The following is a 24,458-nucleotide window of genomic DNA, read 5'->3' on the forward strand; positions in this document are numbered from 1 at the left end:
ATGTAAGTCTAGCCCAAAAAGATTTCATGGTATCGTGCTTCCCGACGTTAGTTCCCAGTGCTCCTATCAAGCAGGGCCACTGAAGTGATCCCAGGGTATATTTTCTGTTGCCCATCCATTTGTCAAGATTTTTCTTGAAGAGGGCTAGTGAGGTGCTCTGCTTAATGTGAATGGGAAGTCTGTTCCAGAGCATGGGTAGTCTCTGGGTTAGGAACCTATCTCTCCAGAATGTTCTGTTTATTGTGGCAATGAGGCTGAAGTCCCTGGAGCATGTGGCACAGAGGGATTGTGATTTCTTCAGATGTAGCATATCTAACAGCTCTGGGTCACACATGGTTTTGTAGGTCAAGCATAGATTGCCTCTAAGTAGGCCATATGAGACAGAATATAGCTGGAGGTTTTTGAGTCTATCCTTATAGGCCATGTGCTTAAGGCCCAGGATCCTCTTGGTGAGGTATTTTTGTGGCCTTTCCAGTTGTTGTAGGTATCTAGTGAGGTACATGCCAAATGGGGCAACATATTCTATAATAGGTCTAATGACGGACGAAAAGAGAGGGATTATGACCTCTTTCTGCCTGGATGGGAAACCCTTTGTAATGAGATGTGCCACATAGAAGGACTTTCTGACCACAGTGGCAATATGGTTATCAAAGGAAAGGTTGCTGTAAGCCTATGTTCCTAGATCTCTTATCACACCTTTGATGTTTAGTGGATTACCACCGATGTGGTAGTTCATGGGCACCGAGTTTTTCCCAAAGGGAATGAAGATGCATTTTTTGGCATTGATCTTAAGGCCATGGTTCTGGCACCAGTCATTTGTCACACTGAGGCCTTTTTGTAGAATGTCTACATCAGTTGGAGAGTCAATAATGGCTTCCAGTTTTCCATCATCTGCAAACTTGGTCAGCCAGAGTCCCTTTGTACTGGCTTGAACTTCAGAGAAGTAGATGCCAAACAGGAGAGGACCCAGGACCGATCCTTGTGGGACTCCACTTGTAACTGTTCGGTAGTCAGATTTGGAGTGCACAGCTTTCACAGTGTGAGGTCTATAAGTGGGCCAGTTTGCAGCCCACTTTGTGACATAGGGGTTTATGCCTAGTTTAGTGAGCCTATCTATTATTCCTGAATGTGGGTTGGTGTCGAAGGCCTTGGCAAGACTGAGGTAGGCTGTGTGAACTACCTTGCCTTCATCCACAGCTCTGTTGACAGACTCAAAGAAGTCTATCAGGTTGAGCAAGTATGATTTACGTTTCACAAATCCAAACTGCATGGTGTCCAGAGTTTGGAGATTCCCTATGTCCCTATTTATAAGGTCCATGATGATGCACTCCATAGATTTACATATCAGACTACTCAGGCTAATGTGGAGGTAGTTACCAGGGTCTTTGGTCGGTCCCCCTTTGTGGAGTGGGATGACCGTAGCGGTGTGCCATTTAGTAGGAACAAAGCCTGAAGTGAGGCTGTGATTGAACAGGGCACTCAGGTGTGGTGCTAGTTCACTTTGTAATTCATGTAGAACACAGCCCGGGATATTATCATGTCCCATGGAAGCTGTATTCTTGGCTTTGGACACTGCAGTTTTAACCTGTGCAGCAGTGATAATAGGAACTTGCATTCCTCTGGTATTGTGATAGGCCCTTTAGGGGGGTGAAAGCGGATAAAGTTCACACTGAGCCTGTTGGCAAGTATATTGGCAATATCAGTTGGCTTGGTATATGTGTTGCCATTGTACTGTAGTTCAGAGCAGCTCTGAGTATTGCCATGTCGATTCTTGACATAACTATAGAATGCCTTGTGGTTATCTTTAGTATCTGCTGCAATTTTGTTGTTGTAGCTGGCTTTAGTGGATTTGATGAGGGATCTCCGTTTTTTGCTGTGAAGGGAGTTTTTCCAGTCTTGGGACTTCACCTTTTTCTGCAACAGTTTCTTCCTTCTGTTGTAGAGTTTGTTTGTGGTAGGGGACCAGCAGATCGGCTTCCTTTTTTTGGAGGAGAGCATCTTGGTTCTGTTTGGTATGGCACATTCCATGCACTTGCGTATGTGTTCATACAGTGCATTGGTGCATGATTCAGCAGTCATGCACCTATTTTCCATTTGCATGGGCATTGTGAAGTTAGCCACCTCTGTTTTTAGAAGCCCAAAGTTACCTTTGGAGTAGTTTTTCATGGTTGTTTCCTTTATGGGGGGTGAGTGTGGGATGTGGATATTCAAGGTGATTAGCTTGTGGTCAGATCTGACAAGGGAGGAGTTGATTATTGGTGTAGAGCAACAGTCTCCCATGTTAGTAATGATCAGGTCAAGAATGTTGTTACCTCTAGTGAGGGTAAGAATGAGTTGTTCCAGGGGACTGGAATTAATGAATTCTAGAAAACGTTGAGCTAGTATATTGGTACATGAGTCATTTTCCCAGATAATGGAGGGGTAGTTAAAATTCCCCAGTATAAGGGTATTGGGTTGTACCTTAATATTATCCAGGGTGTTTAGGAAAGTGGAGTGGGAGTCTTGGGGCATGGTGGGGGATCTATAGCAGGCTACAACCTAGATTGCAGTCTTACCCAGTGTTAGTTGTACCTGTAGTATCTCTGATGCATTATGTTGGGCTACTAGTCTGGAGGTGTACATATACTTTATGAATATGGAGACATAATCGCCTTTAAGGTTTCAGTCCAGGCTTTGGGGCCAAAAAGTGTGGTATGAATTATAGCCTGGTAGTGCAGGGGTGCTCTCTGGAGCCTTGAACCAGGTCTCTGTTACTGCACAGATGTCGATGTTTTCCATTTTAAAGAGTGCTTCGAGCGTGTTGACCTTCTCCACTTGACTGGCTAGTCCATTCTTGGCTGGAGAGTGCTTGGCTTCCAATTTGGCTATATATGTGCATCTCTCACAAGTCAGAGTGTTGTGAGGTAAGAGGAAAGGGTTGTCTGTGTACATGAGGCAGATGTTACATTTCCTCAGGATGCCCAGGTTCACCAGGTTAATAGGAGAAAGCACAGGGAACTGACCTTTAGACATGCCTGGATAGGTGTTCAATTTATTAATCACTGAAGCTGTTTTTATTTTTACTTATGGAAAGTTTAGTGCTGGTAGCAGTATATATGCTATGGTAATTGCTACAAGAAGTTTTAAATAAGTGCTGGACTTAATAGTCTAGTTAGAGTGCTAAAAAGATTAAAACTAGCAAGATCTAACACTATGTACTATACACTATGTATCTGTTGACACTATGTACACTGTGGGAAGGTTTGGTCATTATGCATTATGCTGACCATCTGCATATGTATCTTGTATTTGCTTTTCCTTGTGTACTTTTGATTGCATGCAGACAGGGTAATAAGTTTATACGTAAGCCTGCTCATTTGTTTTGAAGTCACTGTTCTTTCTGCAGTCCTAAACTGCTGAGTGTCCTTCAACAGCGTGTCTAGTGCACCCTACTGTATCCTAATGTATATAATACAGATCCGGCAATTTATACTCCAGCAATATATGGGCCCTTCCATACATGCCAGCTGGTTTTGTAAGGGGAAAGGGCAAAAAAAATCAAATTACCAACTTGTGCTGGATACTAGAGAAGGCAACTGAGTTCAGAAAAATATTTCGGCTTTATTTACTGTTATAAAGCCTTTGACTTTGAAAACTATAACAAACTGAGGCCATTTCTAGGAAATGAGAATACCAGGTCACATTATTTACCTCCTCATGAAACTGTATGCAAACCAAGGGGCAACAGACTAAACATCTTCTGTCTGTCTGCTTATCTCATCGACTGACTGGCTCATGACTGGGAAAGCACTGCGCCAGGAAGGTTGTAGTTTGCCTTCCTATTTATTTAATTTTTGCAGTGAATACGTCATGTGAAATGCTAGGGTATCTGAAGCAGATGCTCCAATTAAAACTGATGGGAGAAATAAGCCTTAGATATGCAGCTGGTACACCACTCTGATATCTGAAAGTAAGGAAAGTGACAAGGAGTTGAAGACCCAGTTAATGAATGTAAAAGTAGAACGCATAAAAACTATCTTGTTGCTCAAAATCAGAAAGATTAAGATTATTTCACCTTGTTCTATCAATTCTTTACAAATAGAGGAAGAAGAAGCATAGGCACTGGGTTCAAGAGATTTCTGCAGACAGTGACTGGAGCAACATAATTAATTACACTTACAGTAGAGTCCCTCTTATCCAGTCTCGCTGGGACTGGACCTTAGGTTGGATAAATGAATGGCTGGTTAATCAGAAAATCCATACAAAATAGCACTTGCAGGTTATAAATCAGGTAGAATAACAGGATTTGTGTTAGTATGCATTTTTCTAATTAATATGAAGTCTAAAACTCAAATGTCTGTTATTATTTAGCCCAGAGAATGCAGAAGTGTTGTTCTTCTCTGCTGTCTTTTGCTAGGGCTATGGAAGAAATTTGATGGCTGGTTAAAGAGAGGCCAGATAAGAGTGAGTCTACACTACTTCTTGGGAAGAAAACTTTGGAAAATCTAGATAAGATATTAAAGAGCAAAAAAATTAGACTATCCAAAAGGTCTGTATCGTCAGAGCTATAGATTTTTCAGTAATAATATGGACTCAGAGGCTGCACACCACGAAATTAATGCTTTTGAAATGTGGTGCTGTAGAAAACTTTTGAAAATTCTCTGAATTACAAGAAGATCAAATCAGTCAATAATCGGTAAGAATAGTGGGCTCCAGGTCCGACTCTAAACCAGTCACAAGTGGTGTCCCGCAAGGCTCGGTCCTGGGACCCCTACTGTTCGGCATATACTTCTCAGAAGTACAGGCAAACACAGGAGGACTATGGCTAACTAAGTTTGCCAATGACTGCAAACTGGGAGCCATAATTGACTCTCTGGCTGACATGAACATTCTCCAAAAGGGCCTTACTGAGACGGACACTGGTGTCAAAGTCATGGCCTCAAGCTAAATGCTAAAAATGCATCATCATCCCGTTTGGGAAAAATAAAACACCCAAGAATTACCACATAGGTGGCAGCCCCCTTAATACAGAAGAGGTAATAAGAGATCTGGGGACCCAGGTAGATAGTAATCTCTCCTTTGACAATCATATCACCAAAGTAGTTAGGAAATCCTTCTATGTGGCCCATCTAATTAGTAAAGGGTTCGCATCTAGAAATAAAGAGGTTATAGTGCCCCTCTGCTCGTCACTCATTAGACCCATCATAGAATACAATGCCCCATTTGGGATGTACCTCACAAGACACTTCCAACAGCTGGAAAGACCACAAAAGTACCTCACCAAGAGGATTACTGGCCTCAAACATATGTCCTGTGCAGCCTGACTGAAAAAACTCCGGCTGTACTCAGTGGCATATCGCTTACTCAGAGGTGATCTCTGCCTGACTTACAAAGCCATGTCCAACTCAGAATTGATGGACATGCTCCACTTAAAAAAATCCAAGTCACTACGAGCCACGCACTCTAGTGAGCTAAACCTCGTCACAACAATAAATAGAACATGCTGGAGGGATAGATTCCTGTCACAGAGACTCCCCATGCTTTGGAACAAAATTCCAAATTACATCAGGCAGACCCCCTCACTAACACTCTTCAAGAGAAACCTTGACGAGTGGATGGGAAACATAAAATACACCCCTGGGATCACTTCAATGGCTCTGCTTGACAGAGGACCAGTTAATTAATCAATGGGGTGGTGAAAGCTGGCACACTCTGGCTAGGCTTATAAATGCCTTCGGGCAAATAGCCTAGTACCTACCTATGCACCTATGAATCTATAATACTTAAGGAAATAAACCCAGACATTCCTCTTAACTATCCAGATTTTTGCCTCAAAATTTTGGTCTGTTCCTCATAAAATTTGTGGCTTTCTGGCAAATCACTGGGATCATCCAAGGAATTAAATCACTAAATAATGACATACATTTGAGTTTCAGACTTCATATTCTTTAGAAAATGCATTTACACAAACCCTGTTATTCTAGCTACTTTCTAAGTTTATAAGAGCAATATTTAAAATCTGTCCCTATTTTTGGGCATTTGTTCCCCCATTATGCGAACCTTTGTCCAGATTACTTGGGCTAAGAGATTGTGAGGTATGAACCCAAACTGTTCACTGGAAAGTCTGATAGTATAACTAAAACTGAAATACTTTGCCCATATAATGAGAAGATAGGATTCACCATAGAAGAAAGTGGTGATAGGAGAGACTGAAGGCAAAAAAAATAGGAGACGGTAGAGACTAAAATGGATAAACAGCATTACTGAGTAATGGATGTGAGTTTGCATAAACTTAAAGAAATACTTGCTGACAGACGAGCCTGGTGTGTTAAAATCCTTGAGGTCACAAACAGACTCAAATAAATGACTAAACACCAATAAATACAGTTATAGTCAAAGTTAAAAGGTAATGTTTGCTATGAACAGTAGTATAGTTTTCATTACAGATTTTAATACTTTGTAACATCAGATGTTACAGTAGTATAGTTCTCATTACAGATTTTAATACTTTGTAACATAATTAAAGATTTAAAGCAGGCTTCAGGCTTCCATCTTTTCCCCATCAAAACCTCCACAACAGTAACTACAGCTTCAGGGGAAAATACGTAATGCACCTATTGCATCAAGTCTCAGATGCTGATACTGTTTGACTTGTAACAATAGCCATTATCCTACATTGTTATGAAGTGTTAGGAGCTGATGTGTTTGCATCTGACTTGGCATTTTTTTTTTACTTTCTCAACTTTTGATATTAGTACCTTTCAAACTTAGAGAAACATCTTTTATGAAACATATCAAAACTGGCAAAAACTATATATTTGTTGTTATACATGTGTGTGTGTGTGTGTATGTGTGTGTATGTGTGTGTGTGTGTGTGTGTGTGTGTGTGTGTGTGTGTGTATACTGTGTGTCTGTATGTTTTTTACATATATTTCAGGGAGAAGATGATAGGTGGGAAATGAAGCATATTTGTTCTGGAGAGACACTAGTCATAGCTAAGGTGAAGGTCCCCATTATTCTGTCTGTCTGTCTGTTTATCTCACTGTCTGCCCATATGTCTGGTAAGTAATTTATTGCCAATTCCTATAGCAGAGTTAGACAGGCCTGATGTATGGAGATGATTCTCTATGTCACCCTTTTTGGTACTGCAGTTAACTTGAGATGGGTTCAATGCTACATACAAAGGGTACTCATGAAATGAAGCTGTTATGAATGTAATTTCCTGCAGTCACATAGACAGTCAGTATGGTCCCCTCTGAGAAATGAGCTGAAAAGACAGCTTCTTCATTTTAATGTTGGGGGAGCTGCCAGTTTCCTCAGTTTTAAGGAACACCATGCTAAGGTGAGACCAAAGCAATAAATGATTTATTAAACAAGGTCCTTTTATTAGAATCTTTTAATTTTTCTATATTGTAATCCCAGTTTAGTGTTCCTGAGCAATGACTCTGGGTCACCATTGAAAATGAATGGGCAGACAGCCTATTAATTTAAATGTGAGCCCTGACACTTCTTAAATGGCAGTTACTTATGATGTGGGAGCAGCTGGAAATGCACTTAGTATAAAGATTTTAAGAAACAGACTGCAGTCATGTTTTACCGAGGTGGACACATCTGTGTTATATTTCAATGGAAGTTACAGAAATATTTGTAAAGAAGTTGTCTCTGTCATGCGTTATGGGTTTGGGAGGTATTTAAGAAGAATGTTGTTTTTAAAAGTAAAGGAAACTAAATTTCATTAACTTTACATTTTAGCCTAGACTATTCAGTTTGACACCTGGTAGAACTGGCACACATTTATTAGTGAAATATTTTACTCGATGTTCTAGTGGAGTTGATTCAGCAGATGAATCACAGAATTACAGATGTGGCCCAGTTTTCAGTTGCGAGAACTAAACCTCTGACATGCTAATGAGCTGTTTCCTTTTCCAAGGGTACAACGTTCAAATTTTTCCACCTTCCTTTGCTTACTGTGTTACTTTTAGCAAGTCATTTAACCAGATGGTGCTTTGGGGCAATTGAAAATTTGGGCTAGAGTCCTTAATGGTCTCCTGAACTGTAAGCCTAGTAACTACCTATGAAACTAAGACGTTTTAAATGTCTAGCAAATTAGTGTTGTGTGGTAGACTTTACACAATGACAAAATGTCAAGATTTTCATACAGCAGGTGGCATGCAGTAGAAGTTCACATCGACAAAATTTTATTTTTTTATAGACAGCACTATGATATTGTTTTCAAGGATGTTACATTATCAAACAAAATTACTTCCCAAATGCATTTTTGCAACTTAAGCTGATACTGGAAATGCTAAGGCTGGTGTTAATTATGCATGTATGTTGAAGCAATGTCCTTTTGCATGAGAACATATGTATTATACACAGCTTTATTTAAACTGGATATGAATAGTTTTTTCACTCTGTATAATCTAGTCCCTGAAAATCTGTGTTTGAGTTTCACAACTGGTACCTCTCTATTGCTTGGATTTCAATAATTCATATTGCCTCCATGGTCTGTATTCTTTTGTCCATATAAATCATGCAGTGAGTACATGATTTAACAGTGAATAAACAAAATGTGCTGCAAAATAGTATTCTTTCCTTTCTGTGACAGTATTTCATTTACCAACCATTATTTTACAATAAAAGTTGCTGCCGAGTTTGTATGGTTTAGTGTAACTAATCCTGATTCGTCAGTATTCATTAGTATTTTGTATGGGTCATTTTGGGTGGTTTTAATTGGATAACTACTGAATCTCCTGGCCATAGATGGAACTACCATCATATTTACTGAAACTTTGAAAAATCTCAAGGTCACAAACTGTGTATGAGCTACTTTAAAGGTTGATCTAACTACAGATGAATGAAAGCTGCAGAGATGACCCATTGAAAGGTGGCATGCTAAGAAGCAATATCTTCACTTTATTAACAACTAGCAGACACTGATGTTTGCATTTCTACTTGGCAATGGTTTATCAGTTTACTGAAACACCAGCAGCTGGAAAACATTTTAAATGGGATCTCATTTCCAGGCTTGGTAAAACAATGGGGCAGTGGGGTACAAGACTTTATTAGTGGAAAGTGTTGTGATAACTGAAACAACTTTAAGTGAATAAACAGCACAGTGGCTGCCTGCCCATGTGAGTATATGAGATTACTAATTGCTTACAGCTAATTTGTGTATTTATGTATATATGTAGCCATGTGTGGATGACTGTTGCTAGCACAGGATAATATCCATTTATAATCATTGGTATTAGAATTACTCTGGAGTCAAAGAGTGGGTGGGATAATGAAGTATCACTGCAACAGTAATGTTTACTAGTATTCTTTGTTTTTGTACACTTAAACTAGTTGGCTGGTTATGCCAGGGGCATAGCTGCCATGCCTGCTTGACACTTCAGTGCAGACAACAATGTAATTTCAGTTTCTCTGGCAGGTGGGTAGTAAAGTCTATGTAATCTAGTCCCTGAAAATCTGAGTTTGAGTTTCACAACTGGTACCTCTCTATTGCTTGGATTTCAATAATTCATATTGCCTCCATGGTCTGTATTCTTTTGTCCATATAAATCATGCAGTGAGTACATGATTTAACAGTGAATAAACAAAATGTGCTGCAAAATAGTATTGTTTCCTTTCTGTGACAGTATTTCATTTACCAACCATTATTTTATAATAAAGGTTGCTGATGAGTTTGTATGGTTTAGTGTAACTAATCCTGATTCTTCAGTATTCATTAGTATTTTGTGTGGGTCATTTTGGGTGGTTTTAATTGAATAACTACTGAATCTCATGCCTTATAGCCCAGACTAGCAAGCTAGCCATACTTGAAGCAAAGCTGTCAGAGCTGCTTGACTCAACAACACAGGCATCATCATTTCAGTTTCTGTGTGAACTGGGCACTAAGGTCTACAGCGATCTTCCACCCCAAACTAACTACCCTTTTGTGCAAGAATCATCACTGCTGCTCCTGCTTTACAGCAACACAGGCAGCATTGTATGTTGGTATGCTGATAAAATGACATAATGCTTAGTGACATACTAGAGCCATACGGGGCTTGGTTCCCTCACTGTAATCACTTTCCATTTAGGAGTACTGGTTATCAGCAGGTGAGTGGTTAAAAATAATCTCCTTTGGTTTCTCTTTGTTTTTCTCTCTCTCTCAAACAGAGCACATCTTGTACATGGCAAATAAGTAATTGTACCATACTGCAGAACTGATTGTACCCCACTGTAGCCAATGTATCATGCTACAGTGGCTACACTGCAGACCTCTCAACTGTCCAGATTTTCACAGTGTCCAGATATTTGCTTCATATTTTTGCTCTTTTCCTCATAAAATATTCATATAATGTGGTTTTCTGGAAAATCACTGAGGATTGAAGTCACTAACTGATGACATGCAATTGAGTTTCAGACTTCATATATTTCAGAAAATGCATGCTAACGCAATCCTGTTATTCTAGCAACTTTCTAAGTTTATAAGAGGAGTATTTAAAATCTGTCTAGATTTTTGGGCCTTTGTCTCCCCATTACTTTAGGCTTTATCCAGATTTCTTCTGCTAAGAGGTTGAGAGGTATGCTACAGTGATTGCACCTCACTGGAGTCACAGTATCATGATAGTTGGTCCACTATACGTCTTACTCACTTCTTCTTCTCACCTTCACACCAAGACACCAGTATTACAATGTGGACTGCCACTCCCTTTCACCTATCAAAAAGGACCTTTGTGAATTTACTGCTGTAACCTGCAGGCTCTACATTACCCTTTTCTCCAAACACAAAGCATTAATCTCCAGCTTGATTACATTAGCTGTTGCCCAAAGACAGCAGTGATATTAATACAAACTAAGGACATGTAAATGGAGCTTTCTATTGTCCTTCCTTTCTGGCATATTAGCTTAATGTTCTACTACTTCACAGGGCCTACCCACATTTCACCAGCTGTGCATTTTTCCTTAGTACTTTTCTATTAGCCACCTGCCTCTTCATTTGACTCTGCTTCCTGACTATAAGATATCTTGCCAACACACTTAATAAATGTACGTACTTGTTCAGTTTCTGTCAAGAATTTCTGTAAAGCACTATATAAATGTATTTTTATCTATTTTCTATAAGACGTGAACTCTGCAGGGTAAGCAGTTAAAAGTTAGAAAGAAAATCACAACCTCAGACTGTGCTCTTGAGAGTCTTCAAACTAAATCATACCTCTCAACTGTCCAGATTTTCACAATGTCCAGATTTTTGCTTTAGGTTTTTCATCTGAACCTCTTAAATGATTGGTTGTCTGGCAAATCATACTTCATATCGATCAGAAAATGCATGCTAATGCAAAATCTGTCATTCTAACAATTGTCTAAGTTTATAAGCACAATATTTAAAATCTGTCCCTGATTTCGGGCACTTGTTTACCCATTATTTTTGGCTTTGTCCAGATTGTTGCACTTAAGAGGTTGAGAGGTAAGCTAAAGGTCCACCAGGTGACAGCTATGTAAATAAAAACACCCACTTCTAAATTAAACCAACATCTTAAAGAAAAGAAGGCAACATAGTCTTTTTCATGAAAACAATGAACACGATCTGCTCCATGGAGCTTTCTTTTTCATGGATATGCTTTCATATCTTAGTTGGAGTACAGTAACAAGCATAACTGCTCACAAAGTAATGATTGTCTTCTAAAGAAGGGTCTTATAGCCTGCTGACTTTAAGAGACTGTATATTAGGGTCATAGGTTCAATTGTCAGACTAATATCCAATTGGCCTTTGAGAAGCTTCACTGCAGTAATGCCACACTGATTTTTCCACATCCAATATGTACATATCAGGAATATTTTGAAGAATGCTAATGAATGAATTTTCTCATTGCAAATGGAACCTAAAGTTTTGCCTACTGTTTCAGTCTGTACTCTGTAGTTCATCTTTAGGTACTTCTTTCTCTATCTATCAGTACAGGTTGCGCTGCCAAAGGTAATTGGTAATTTAGTTCTGAGACCCACACCATTTGAACAGTTGTTTTTGTCTGGCAGGGCTCTAGTCTTACTGTCCTTTGAGGCAAGAAAGCTCTGAAGTTTTGGTGCTCTAGCCACTGGTTTTACTCTGCATCCCTTGTGCATACCCATGGCTTGGGCATGTGGAAGGAGACCTAAAGCTCTGGAAGCTGTTCAGCTGGTCTAATCAAGTTGGACATCTACTGGTAAGTTTACTTTCACAAGTGTGCTTTTTAGTTGATAAACTACACCTGGATAGTCCATTTCAAGCATGGTGTTTTGTAAGACTTTGTACCTGCACTTGCAGTTGTTCTTTTACATCTGGTTACACAAATAGTTCTGATGTGTTTCTCTACTTGTTTCAGGTGTTTATGCTTTTATAGTATTTTGGCTTATCTACACTAAATGTAATTAAACTTCTGTTCAAGTTACTTAACTTGTGATTCACCTGGGCAGTCCAGTCCATTCCATGCACTGTGTTTCATGAGATTTATACCTGCACTTACACTTGTTCTGCGCACTGTGTTTAATAAGACTTGTACACCTGCACTTGTTCCGTGCACTGGGTTTCATAAAACCTGTACCTGCACTTACACTTGTTCTGCGCACTGTGTTTCATAAGACATACCTGTACTTACACTTGTTCTGCGCACTGTTTTATAAGATCTATATGTGCACTTACACTTGTTCTGCGCATTGGATTTCATAAGACCTGTAGCTGCACTTACACTTGTTCTGTGCACTGTTTCATAAAACCTATACCTGCACTTACACTTGTTCCACACACTGGGTTGCATTAGACCTGTACCTGCACTTATACTTGTTCTGCGTACTGTGTTTCATAAGATCTATACCTGCACTTACACTTGTTCCGCACACTGGGTTTCATAAGACCATACCTGCACTTACACTTGTTCTGCACACTGGGTTTCATAAGACCATACCTGCACTTACACTTCTTCCACACTTTGGGTTTCATAAGACCCATACCTGCACTTACACTTGTTCCACACACTGGGTTTCATAAGACCTATACCTGCACTTACACTTGTTCTGCGTACTGTGTTTCATAAGACCTATACCTGCACTTACACTTCTTCCACACTTTGGGTTTCATAAGACCCATACCTGCACTTACACTTGTTCCGCACACTGGGTTGCATTAGACCTGTACCTGCACTTACACTTGTTCTGCGTATTGTATTTCATAAGATCTATACCTGCACTTACACTTGTTCCACACACTGGGTTTCATAAAACCTGTACCTGCACTTACACTTGTTCTGCGCACTGTGTTTCATAAGACATACCTGTACTTACACTTGTTCTGCGCACTGTTTCATAAGATCTATATGTGCACTTACACTTGTCCCACACACTGGGTTGCATTAGACCTATACCTGCACTTACACTTTTTCTGCGTACTGTGTTTCATAAGACCTATACCTGCACTTACACTTGTTCCGCACACTGGGTTTCATTAGACCTGTACCTGCACTTACACTTGTTCTGTGCACTGTTTCATAAAACCTATACCTGCACTTACACTTGTTCCACACACTGGGTTTCATTAGACCTGTACCTGCACTTACACTTGTTACTTAACATCTGGTTACCTGAATGTTAACACCATGGATCCCTGTACTTGCACTTACACTTGTTCTGCACACTGGGTTGCATTAGACCTGTACCTGCACTTACACTTGTTACTTAACATCTGGTTACCTGAATGTTAACACCATGGATCCCTGTACTTGCACTTACACTTGTTCTGCACACTGGGTTGCATTAGACCTGTACCTGCACTTACACTTGTTACTTAACATCTGGTTACCTGAATGTTAACACCATGGATCCCTGTACTTGCACTTACACTTGTTCTGCACACTGGGTTTCATTAGACCTGTACCTGCACTTACACTTGTTACTTAACATCTGGTTACCTGAATGTTAACACCATGGATCCCTGTACTTGCACTTACACTTGTTCTGCACACTGGGTTGCATTAGACCTGTACCTGCACTTACACTTGTTACTTAACATCTGGTTACCTGAATGTTAACACCATGGATCCCTGTACTTGCACTTACACTTGTTCTGCACACTGGGTTGCATTAGACCTGTACCTGCACTTACACTTGTTCTGCGTATTGTATTTCATAAGACCTATACCTGCACTTACACTTGTTCCACACACTGGGTTTCATTAGACCTGTACCTGCACTTACACTTGTTACTTAACATCTGGTTACCTGAATGTTAACACCATGGATCCAATGTGCTTCCTTTGGCTGCAATTTCTGCTGATGAAATGTTATCACTCTTGTTAGGAATTCAGCAGAACTTGATCCCTGTTGGGGATTGCCAGCTGGGCTATTTACTTGGCAGATTTTGGAATCTATAAATCCTACATTGCAAGATTTCAGCGGGTGATGCATTTATAATCTCTGCTACTATGTTTTGAAATAGTTTATATACTGCGAACCAGAACTAGATACTGATATTCACATCTGATTCTTAGCCTGAGGCATCAAAGAATGCTTTAGCATGTATTGATGCACAATACTGTTTTTTGGCTCTTATGTCATTATTCCAGTCTCTATTACAATTTTCTCTGAGAGTATTTTATGGTAAATTAACTTTGGATGACTTTATGAAGTCTCACTGAATGCCTCTTTCTAAATATTAACATCTAAACATTGGACTGGTCAAGAACACATTGGAACATTTCGTAGACTACATGCATGTGTGACACTTTCTGTATTATTCAACTCTTTTATGGTGACTGAGTTTTTATATTTTTATAGGTTCGTATGTGTTTACTAAGCTAATGATCACATGGGCCTTTTTAAGCCTAGCCATGCATCCTAAATCTCTCACAAGTTCTGGTACCCTGTGTAAGCAGGGGCTTGGGAGGTGAACCATTTTTAAGCAGGGGCATGGGAGATGAATCATTTACATACTGCCTGTGTCCATTAGAAACATAGATGCCAATCCAGGGATACACTTCCTGTTCTTCTTTCAGTTGTCCAAGTTACACTTAAATTGGGTTAGGGAGGAACTCACGTGGATGGGGAACCTGTTCCAGAGAAAGAGTTGTCTCTGGGATACATACATGTCATTGCAGCAAGTCCTATTTACACCACAGACAAGGTTTGAGTCTCTAGAATGGGTAATTATGGTGCTGTTTGTTTTATGAATATGCAGGAGGTCCATCAGAGTGGGGTCTGAAAATGCATTGTATGCCAGGCATAGCTCTCCCCTCAAGTCTGTAGGAGACAGACTCAGGGATATGACCTTGAGGTGGTCTGAAAAGGACATGTTAATTCTGCCCTGTATTCTTTTATTAAAGAACCTCTGCTGATGTTCAAGTTGTTGGATTTGCCTGGTTAGGTACATACAAAAGGGGGCATTGTACTCAATGATAGGTCTGATGAATGCCAAATACAGTGGAACAATGACTTCCTTGGACCTAGATGCCATACCTTTGTTTATAAATTGCACAACATAGAATGACTTCCTCACTACTGTAGACAAGTGATGGTCAAGGGCTAGATTACTGTCTGTGTGTGTCCTCAAGTCCCTGACTACTGGGTCAACTCTTAGGGGGGTGTTGTCAATATGATAGCTTCCAGGTGTATATGACTTTCTAAAGGATACTCATATATTTCTTGGCATTTAGTTTTAGTCCATGACTCTGGCACTATTTGTTTGTGTCATCCCTTCCTGGAGAACATGTGTGTCAGTGGGTGATTCAATGACAGCGAGAACATGTGTGTCAGTGGGTGATTCAATGACAGCTCCTAATTTGCAATCATTTGAAAATTTAGTCATCCAGAGGCCATTGACGTTTGCCTTGACTTCAGAGAAGTAAATTCCAAATGGACCAGTCCCAGGACCAATCCCTGAGAGACTCCGCTTGTGAATGGACTCTTTGTAGAGGTGGACTCCCCAATTCTAACTTCCTGGGTCCTGTCTCTGAGCCAGCTGGCTATCCACCGGGTGACATAAGGGTTTGTACGTAACCTCTTAAGTTTGTCTACAGTGCCGGAGTGGGGGATTGAGTCAAATTCCTTGGCCAGGTCTGGGTAGGCAGTGTGAGCCATTTTGCCCTCATCCATTGCTTTGGTGACCTTCTCAAAGAAGTCCACCAGGTTGAGTAGGGATGACCTTCCCTTGATGAAACCAGATTAGGTGCATTCCAGTATCTGGAGGCTTCCTATGTCATTATTGATTACTTCCATGATAATTCTTTCCATGGCTTTGCATATGAGACTAGTGAGACTTATGGGTCTGTAGTTTCCAGGGTCTGTAGATGGCCCACCTTTGTGCAAAGGGATGACTGCTGCTGTTCTCCATTCATGAGGCCTACAGTCTGTTTGGAGGCTGCAGTTAAACAGCAATTCCAGAGAGCCTGATAGATCATGTTCCATACTGTTTAGAAGGCATCCTGGGATATTCTTTGGGCCCATTGATGCAGTGTTCTTTGCCTTAGAGAGAGCACTAAAGATCCATTCCCTAGTGATATTAGGGGGAGTTATATTTGATGGTATTTCCTGAGGGAAGGTTAATGGGGAGAGAGGGGTAAAGCTGGAGATGAATATGTCGTACATTAGGTTTGCTATATCTTCTGGCTCTGTATAGATGGCACCATTTACAATGAGCTCTGCACACAACTGTGCATTTCCTTTGAGGCTGGGGACATAGCTAAATAATGCTTTGTGGTTGTCCATGGGCTGAGAAGCCAAAGGTACATCAAATTTGGGTTTGGTAGTCTTTATTAGTGCTCTGAGTTGTTTGTTTAGTTTGATTAGAGTCTGTTTATCTTGCTAGATGCTACACCTCTTCATTTTTGCCATGGTTTTCTTCCCTCTCTTATACAGCCTATTGATGTTGTGGTTCCTCCAGGATGGCTTGTTTTTTTGAGATAATTCTGTCTTTTTTCCTAGTGGGTATAGTTACCTGTATGTAGCTATTAACATGCTTCTGTAGTGTTTCTGTGAACAGTTCTGCATAAGCAGCAGTGCTGTAAGGGTTTATGGGGCTTGGCATTTTTCCAGGTTATCAATTAACAGTATGAAGTCAGCCTTAGAGTAGTTCCTGAATATTCCAGGGTTAGCTGGGGTTCCAGGTTTTGCCCTGAACTACACCCAAAGCAACCCTAAACAATTCTGGTCAACCATCAACTCCATCCTACACCCAGGAAAAGTAGGTACCCCTCCACCAAACAAAACAAACTCCTCTGAAAACATTGCCACCTCTTTCAACACTCACTTCACACAAACCGTTCTATCACTAGCAAAACAACACAACCCCTGTCCCCTACCCCCTTCAACTACACCTAGTAACCTACCCACTGCATTCGCTTTCTCTCCTATCCCTACCTCCAACATAAAAAACTCATTGAAACTAAAGCCCACAAAACTAGCAGCTGACAACCTCCCAGCTGAGTACCTTAAAACTGCAGCTGAAGCCCTAGCCTACCCAGTTGCAATCCTGATTAACCAATCTTTATCTGAAAGCTATGTCCCTTCACAGTGGAAAATATCTCACATTATCCCCTTCACAAAGGTGGGCCCTCCACAGAATTCACCAGCTACCGGCCCATAGCAATTCTGTCTCCGCTATCAAAAATACTTGAGAGATGCATTCACTCTCAGGTTCTAGGCTATTTCCTTGCTAACAACCTTCTGTCTAACACACAGCATGGTGTCCAACCATACCACAGCACAACCACTGCCTTACTTGCTTTCACTAATACAATACTTCAACATAAAAACAATAGTTATTTCAGCTCTGCAACTTTCCTAGACCTATCTAAAGCATTCGACATGGTCTCTCATAAACAACTCATCACTGTTCTCAATACTCTATCCTTCTCTCAATCTGCCACAAACTAGTTCCAGAGCTACCTGAATGACCGCCATCAATCCGTTGTTTGGCATAATGATATATCTCCCCCAACTCCCTGTCTCAATAGGTGTTCCCCAAGGATCCATCCTTGGACCCTTACTCTTCTCCATATTCACTAATTATCTATCCTCTGCTACCAAAAAAAAAACACTCTCATTCAGTATGCAGATGATTCCACCATCATCTGCTCAGCCCACTCCCTACCTGAACTTCAAAAGACCACACAGGAAGCCTTTTCCTCAGTTGAAACTTGGCTTTCAGATGCACAATTAATACTTAACCCAAACAAAACAAAACTCCTCATCTTCCAACCCACCAAACACAATCTAAACACCCACTAATTTAATATTAAAGCCAATGACAACACCATTATCTCCCCAACAGACCACACCAAACTACTTGGAGTTGAAATTGACAGTAATCTCAAGTTTGACATCCTCATCTCATTAACCATAAAAAAGTACACAAAAAAAACGAAGCTTTATACAGAAATAAGCATTTCCTCACCAAAACAGCCAAGATTTCAGTTGCAAATAGCCACCTTATCTCCACCCTACTCTACGCCTCTCCAATATTTACCAACCTAAGGCAAAGTGAGTTAGGTAAACTCGAAGCTTGCTACAACAAAATAGCAAGGTTTGCCACTGGCACAAACTACCATAGCCACCACTGCACCTCACTTACTGAACTAGGCTGGCTAGAACTCCCTCACCTCCTTCAATGGTACCAACTCTCACTCGCCCACAAACTACTAAATCATCCTCTAAAAGTCCCCTCCCTCCAAAATCTGCTCCAACCCTATCATACCACCAGACCACTATGCTCCAGCAACAAAACTCAATTACCGGTAACTAAAACCAGGAACTCTGCTGGAGAAGCTCTCTTCTCCTACTCCATAGCAAAATTATGGAATACCCTTTCTCATACTATAATGTCTGTGTCATCACGCACTAACTTCAAAGCTGCTTTAAAATCTCTTCTAAAAGAGCACTGGAAATGCCTCTGTAACATACCTCTCTAACATCTCTACCCCAACCTCTCTAATCCCTTTCTTCCACCCCTCTAACTACCTTGGATTGCAGCCAAATACATTGCTTGTAAACCTATATCTCAGCTGTAATCTTAGCCACTGTTATTCAAGGGTAATAGCTGCTAGCTCAGCTATTAAAATACTTGCTAGTCTTTATGGCACCAATGATATAAGTGTTGTACCATTTAACTAAATAATTTCATTTTGAACTATAACTGTTTACTATTATTGTTAAACAAAACCTACCTATACTTCTTGTAACTTGTAATTAATTGTTGTTTTTATTGTGGAGATTTTCTCCCCGGGCCTCCGCTGAAAAAGGACCTGTGTCCAGTCGGATTTTCCCGGTCAACAAATGTAAATAAATAATAAATAAATTAATCAATTTTTACTTCAACGGAGACCATTTTGTGGTCCAACCTTACCAGAGAAGATGTTACACTAGGACGTGTGCAGCACTGTCCCATTTTACTGAGGATCAAATCCAGTATGGTTGAACCCCTGTTGGTGTATTGACAATCTGGTCCAGGGAGTTTGTGTTTACAAAATCCAGGAATCTGTTGGATGCATGTTTGGTGTTGTATATGATTCACAGTTAATAGTGGAATAATTAAATTCACCCATGAATAAGGTATTGGATTGGATGGTGATTGTTTCCAGCAAGTTTAAATACATGGCATGGGTTTCCTGGGTCATAGAGGGGGCCTACAGCTTGCAAGGAACTGGTATTGGATTTTGCCTATGATGATTTGAACATGAAGAACCTCAAGTGCATTGTCATGTTTGACCAGCCTTGAGGTATATTTATTTTTTCTGTAAATCGAGACACATCCACCTTTAGTTCCTGTCTGTATAGTAGCTGGTCTAAATGTGTGGAAGGCATTATAACCTTGCACTATCAGTGTACTGTCCATGGCTTTAAACCATGTCTCAGTGACCACACAGATGTCAACACTGTGTAGAGTGAAGAGAGCTTCTAGGGAGTTGAGTTTTTTGTTTAGAATCTTTGCATTGAGCAGTAACACCTTTTTTAATTTTCTTGGCTTTGATTTGCTGTGTCAGAAATACTTTTAGTTTGGCGTTGCCTGAAAAAGGCACTATGGGGGAGGGTAATGTTTTATCTAATATTCAAAAGCCTTGAAGGGAGAGGAGCAGACCATTCCTGGCGGAGCAGTGTGGTCTGTTGACCATCTTCTTCCATGCTGACAAATATTGCACTCCCTTAGAATGACACCAGAAACTAGGCTAATTTTTGAACTCAGTCATCTTTTGTTTATATTGTGGCATCATCCTTGGAGAAGGTAAAATGCTACTCAATGCTAGGCTCATACCAGCCTGGGACATGTATTCTGAGAGCTCCATGATGTTTCTGTTCTCCGGAGCCAGTGGCGCAATGGATAACGTGTCTGACTATGGATCAGAAGACTGTAGGTTTGACTCCTGCCTCGAGGCACTCCTTAAAATTGAGAACATCGATATCTGTGCAGTGACTGAGACCTGGTTCAAGGCTCTAGAGAGCACCCCTGCATTACCATGCTATAATTCACATCACATTTTTCGGCCATCTAACCTGGACTAGAACACCAAAGGCGGAGGTGTGTCCATATTCATTAAGGATATCTACACCTCCAGGCTAGTTGCGCAGCACAATGCATCCAAGGTTATCCAAGTGCAACTAACTCAGCAAAGCTGCAATCCAAATTGTAGCTTGCTACAGATCCCCAACCATGCCCTAGGATTCCCACTCCTCTTTTCTTGATATACTGGAAAATATTAGGGTTCAACCAAACACCCTAATAATGGGTGATTTCAACTACCCCACCATTAACTGGGAAAACTACTCATGTACCAACTCCTTCACTCAACGCTTTCTGGAATTCATAAATTCAAATGGCCTGGATCAACTTATCCACACCCCCACCAGGGGCAACAATATCCTAGACCTAGTCATTACCAACATGAGTGACCGGTGTTCCACACCTGAAGTCATCTCCTCTTTGGTCAGATCCGTCCATAAGCTAATCACCCTAGATATCCACATCCCGCCCCACCCACCATTAAGGAAACCATGGTAAATAATTTCTCCAAAGCAACCTTCATGCTTCTTAAGACAGAAGTGGCGAACTTCATGACACCCATACAGATGGACAATACAGTTACGACTGCTGAATCCTACACAAATGCACTCTATAAGCATTTACATGAGTGCATGGATTGTGCTATACCAAACAGAACCAAGATGCTATCCTCCAAAAAAGGAAGCCAATCTGGTTGTCCCCTGCCATAAACAAACTCTACAACAGAAGGAAGAAACTGTTGCAAAACAGAGTAAAATCCCATGAGTGGAGGAGCACCCTGGTCAGCATCAGTAAGAAGCTGAGATCCCTTATAAGATCCTCCAAAGCTAGCTACGAAAACAAAATCGCCACTGATTCTAAGGGCAATCACAAAGCATTCTATAGCTATGTCAATAATTTCAATGGCAACACCCAGATCTGCTCTGAGTTACAGCACAACAGCATGAAAATTACAAAACCAACTGATATTGCCAACATCCTGGCAGATAGGTTCAGTGCTAACTTTACCCCCTTCTTACCCCCTAAAGGGCCCATATCTATACAGGAAGAATGCAGAGTCCCTGTAATCACATCTATGCAGGTAAAAGCTGCACTCTCTAAAACCAAAAACACAACATCCATGGGACCAGACAACATCTCAGGCTACGTTTTACATGAACTTCAGAACGAATTGGCTCCCCACCTAAGCACCATGTTCAGTCATAGTCTCACATCAGGCTTTGTGTGCACTGAATGGCACACAGCAACAGTTATCCCACTCCACAAAGGAGGAGCCACCACTGATCCTGGAACTATCGCCCTATTAGCCTGACGAGCCTGGTCTGCAAGGCCATGGAATGTATCATCATGGAACTCACAAACAAAGACATTGGTAACCTCCAAACTTTGGACCCTACCAAATTCGGGTTTCTGAAAGGCAGATCATGCCTTCTGAACCTGATCAACTTCTTTGAGGCAGTCACCAAAACCATAGACGAGGGTAAGGTGGTTCACACAGCCTATCTTGACCTCGCCAAGGCTTTCGACACCATCAGCTAAACTCACTAAACTAGGTATAAATCCCTACGTCACAAGATGCGTTGCCAACTGGCTCACTGACAGAACCCACACTGTAAAAGTTGCAGACTCCAAATCTGACTTCAAACCAGTGACACGTGGAGTACCACAGGGTTCAGTCCTGGGACCTCTCCTGTTTGGTATCTACTTCTCTGAAGTAGAGGCTAACACAGAAGGCCTCTGGCTAATGAGGTTCACAGATGACTGCAAACTAGGAGCCATAGTTGAGTCCCCTAATGATGTGGGCATCCTACAGAAGGGCCTCACTGAGGCAGATGCCTGTTGTCAGAGGCATGGCCTCAAGCTCAATGCCAAAAAGTGCATTTTCGTCTCCTTTGGTAAAAACTCTGTTCCCATGAACTATCACATAAACGGCAGTCTACTTAATGCTGAATGTGTGATAAGAGCCTTGGGACCCAGGTGGACAGTAGTCTCTCCTTTGATAATCAGATCACCACAGTAGCCAGGAAATCCTTCTGTGTGGCACACCTCATCACAAAAGGGTTCTCATCCAGGAAAAAAGAGGTCATTGTTCCCCTGTACTCAGCACTCATTAGACCCATTATAAAGTACAACGCCCCTTTTGGAATGTACCTCACAAAACATTTGGAGCAGCTGTAAAGACCACAGAAGTACCTCACAAAGAGGATTACTAGCCTCAAACAGATGTCCTACACTGACCATCTCAAAAAACTCCAACTTTACTCTGTAGCATACTGCCTACTCTGAGGAGATCTCTGCCTAACATATAAAGCTATGTTAAAAACAGAGCTGTTGGACATGCTACACCTAAAGAAATTCCAACCCCTCCAAGCTACACACTCTAGGGACCTAAACCTTGTCACCACAATAAACAGGACATGCTAGAGGGATAGATTCCTTTCCCAGAGACTTCCTATACCCTGGAACAAGCTACCCATCTATGTCAAGCAAAGTTCCTCATTAGCACTATTCAAGAAAAATCTTGATGAGTGGATGGGAAATAGGAAATATACCCCGGGGATCACTTCTGTGGCTCTGCTTGACAGGGGCACAGGAAATTAACTTTCTTGGGTGGCGTAAGCCAGAGAACCTTGTTGGCTAGGCTTACTTAGGCCCTTGGGCCAATAGCCTAGTACCTACCTATGAACCTATGAACCTTTATAGTCTAGGAAGGTTTGTCTCAGATAGTTTACCATCATATAGTTGAACGTAGTATCTCTGAACAGTGAAATTAGTGAAAGTAAATACTAAATCAGAATAAAACAGCAATGGCAACTGTTGAATTAGATATATGCGGAATGTCAAATTTGCTTTTGTATATAATGTCAAATAGCAAAAGTGTTTCACCTGTATGTACATTATGAACAATTGCATTCGTCAGTGTGGATTACTGTAACACTCCTTTCACAACTTAACCTGTCGAGAATATTCTGTTCGACTATATGATGGTAAACCATCTCAGATCATTTACACCCACATGGACTATTACTGAGTCATACAGGTACTTGTGGTCCAGTGATCTGAGTGTATGTGTATTCTGGCAGATCCTAGTGTCTGATAAGCAAATTACTGTGATTTTCTCCTTACTCAGCCTGGTGAGAGGGATATCAGTGTGTCTCACAGTGGAGTCTCCAATGACTAGAATGTTGAATTCTGTGGTGGCTTGCCTTAAGGGCTTAGAAGCAGAGGCTCCATTTGATGTGGCTGTATGTGTTGATGTGGGTGTTGTTTTGAAAGAGTGCATTTGGGGTTGCTGAGGATATTTATTATGTGTGCTACGTGTAGGAGGTTTTTGGGATTTAGGAAGGTTACATTTAAGTGCCTCAGCATATGTGGGTCTGTGTGTCTGCTTTGAATTGTGTGAGATGGGTGCAGTGTGTGTACTACCAAAACCTTATTGACATTAGGAGTGATTTATGTGTGAGCTTTGCATCCAGTGACATTGTATAAATACATCTCTCACATACCATATCAGCTTATTTGAGAATTAAATGATTGTCAGTAGACATGAGGCAATTTCTACATTGCCTCAGGATGCTCATATCCACCAAGCTGGTAACAGAGATAGTGGGAAAGTTCATATCCATGGCAACAGACCCTTTTTTATTGATCAGACAGTTGGAGTGAAAATATAAAATAATGTCAGGAGTATCTAGTTTGCTAGTCTCTGGGTAGTGCTTACCACTGCAAACCAGTTGTCCTGTGTGCAACTAGGTATTGTTGAAATTTCAATGGTGCTTTACAGGAAAATTGTCAACTCAAGGTGTCTGTGGCTATGCAGACCACTGCCAAACACTTGAAAACTAATAAGTAGAGCCTGATGATTTATGGATAAAGTGTTTAGGCAGTTATTCTGAAGTTAGAAGCAAGTCAATCAGTGCTTACTGAAAGAAAGGATTAGCTTGTCGAGAATGATGAAAAGAGGGGAGTCACCTGA

The sequence above is a fragment of the Protopterus annectens genome, chromosome 13.part0, assembly GCF_019279795.1.
Source record: "Protopterus annectens isolate FY-2018-M chromosome 13.part0, PAN1.0, whole genome shotgun sequence".
NCBI classification, from domain to species: domain Eukaryota; kingdom Metazoa; phylum Chordata; order Ceratodontiformes; family Protopteridae; genus Protopterus; species Protopterus annectens.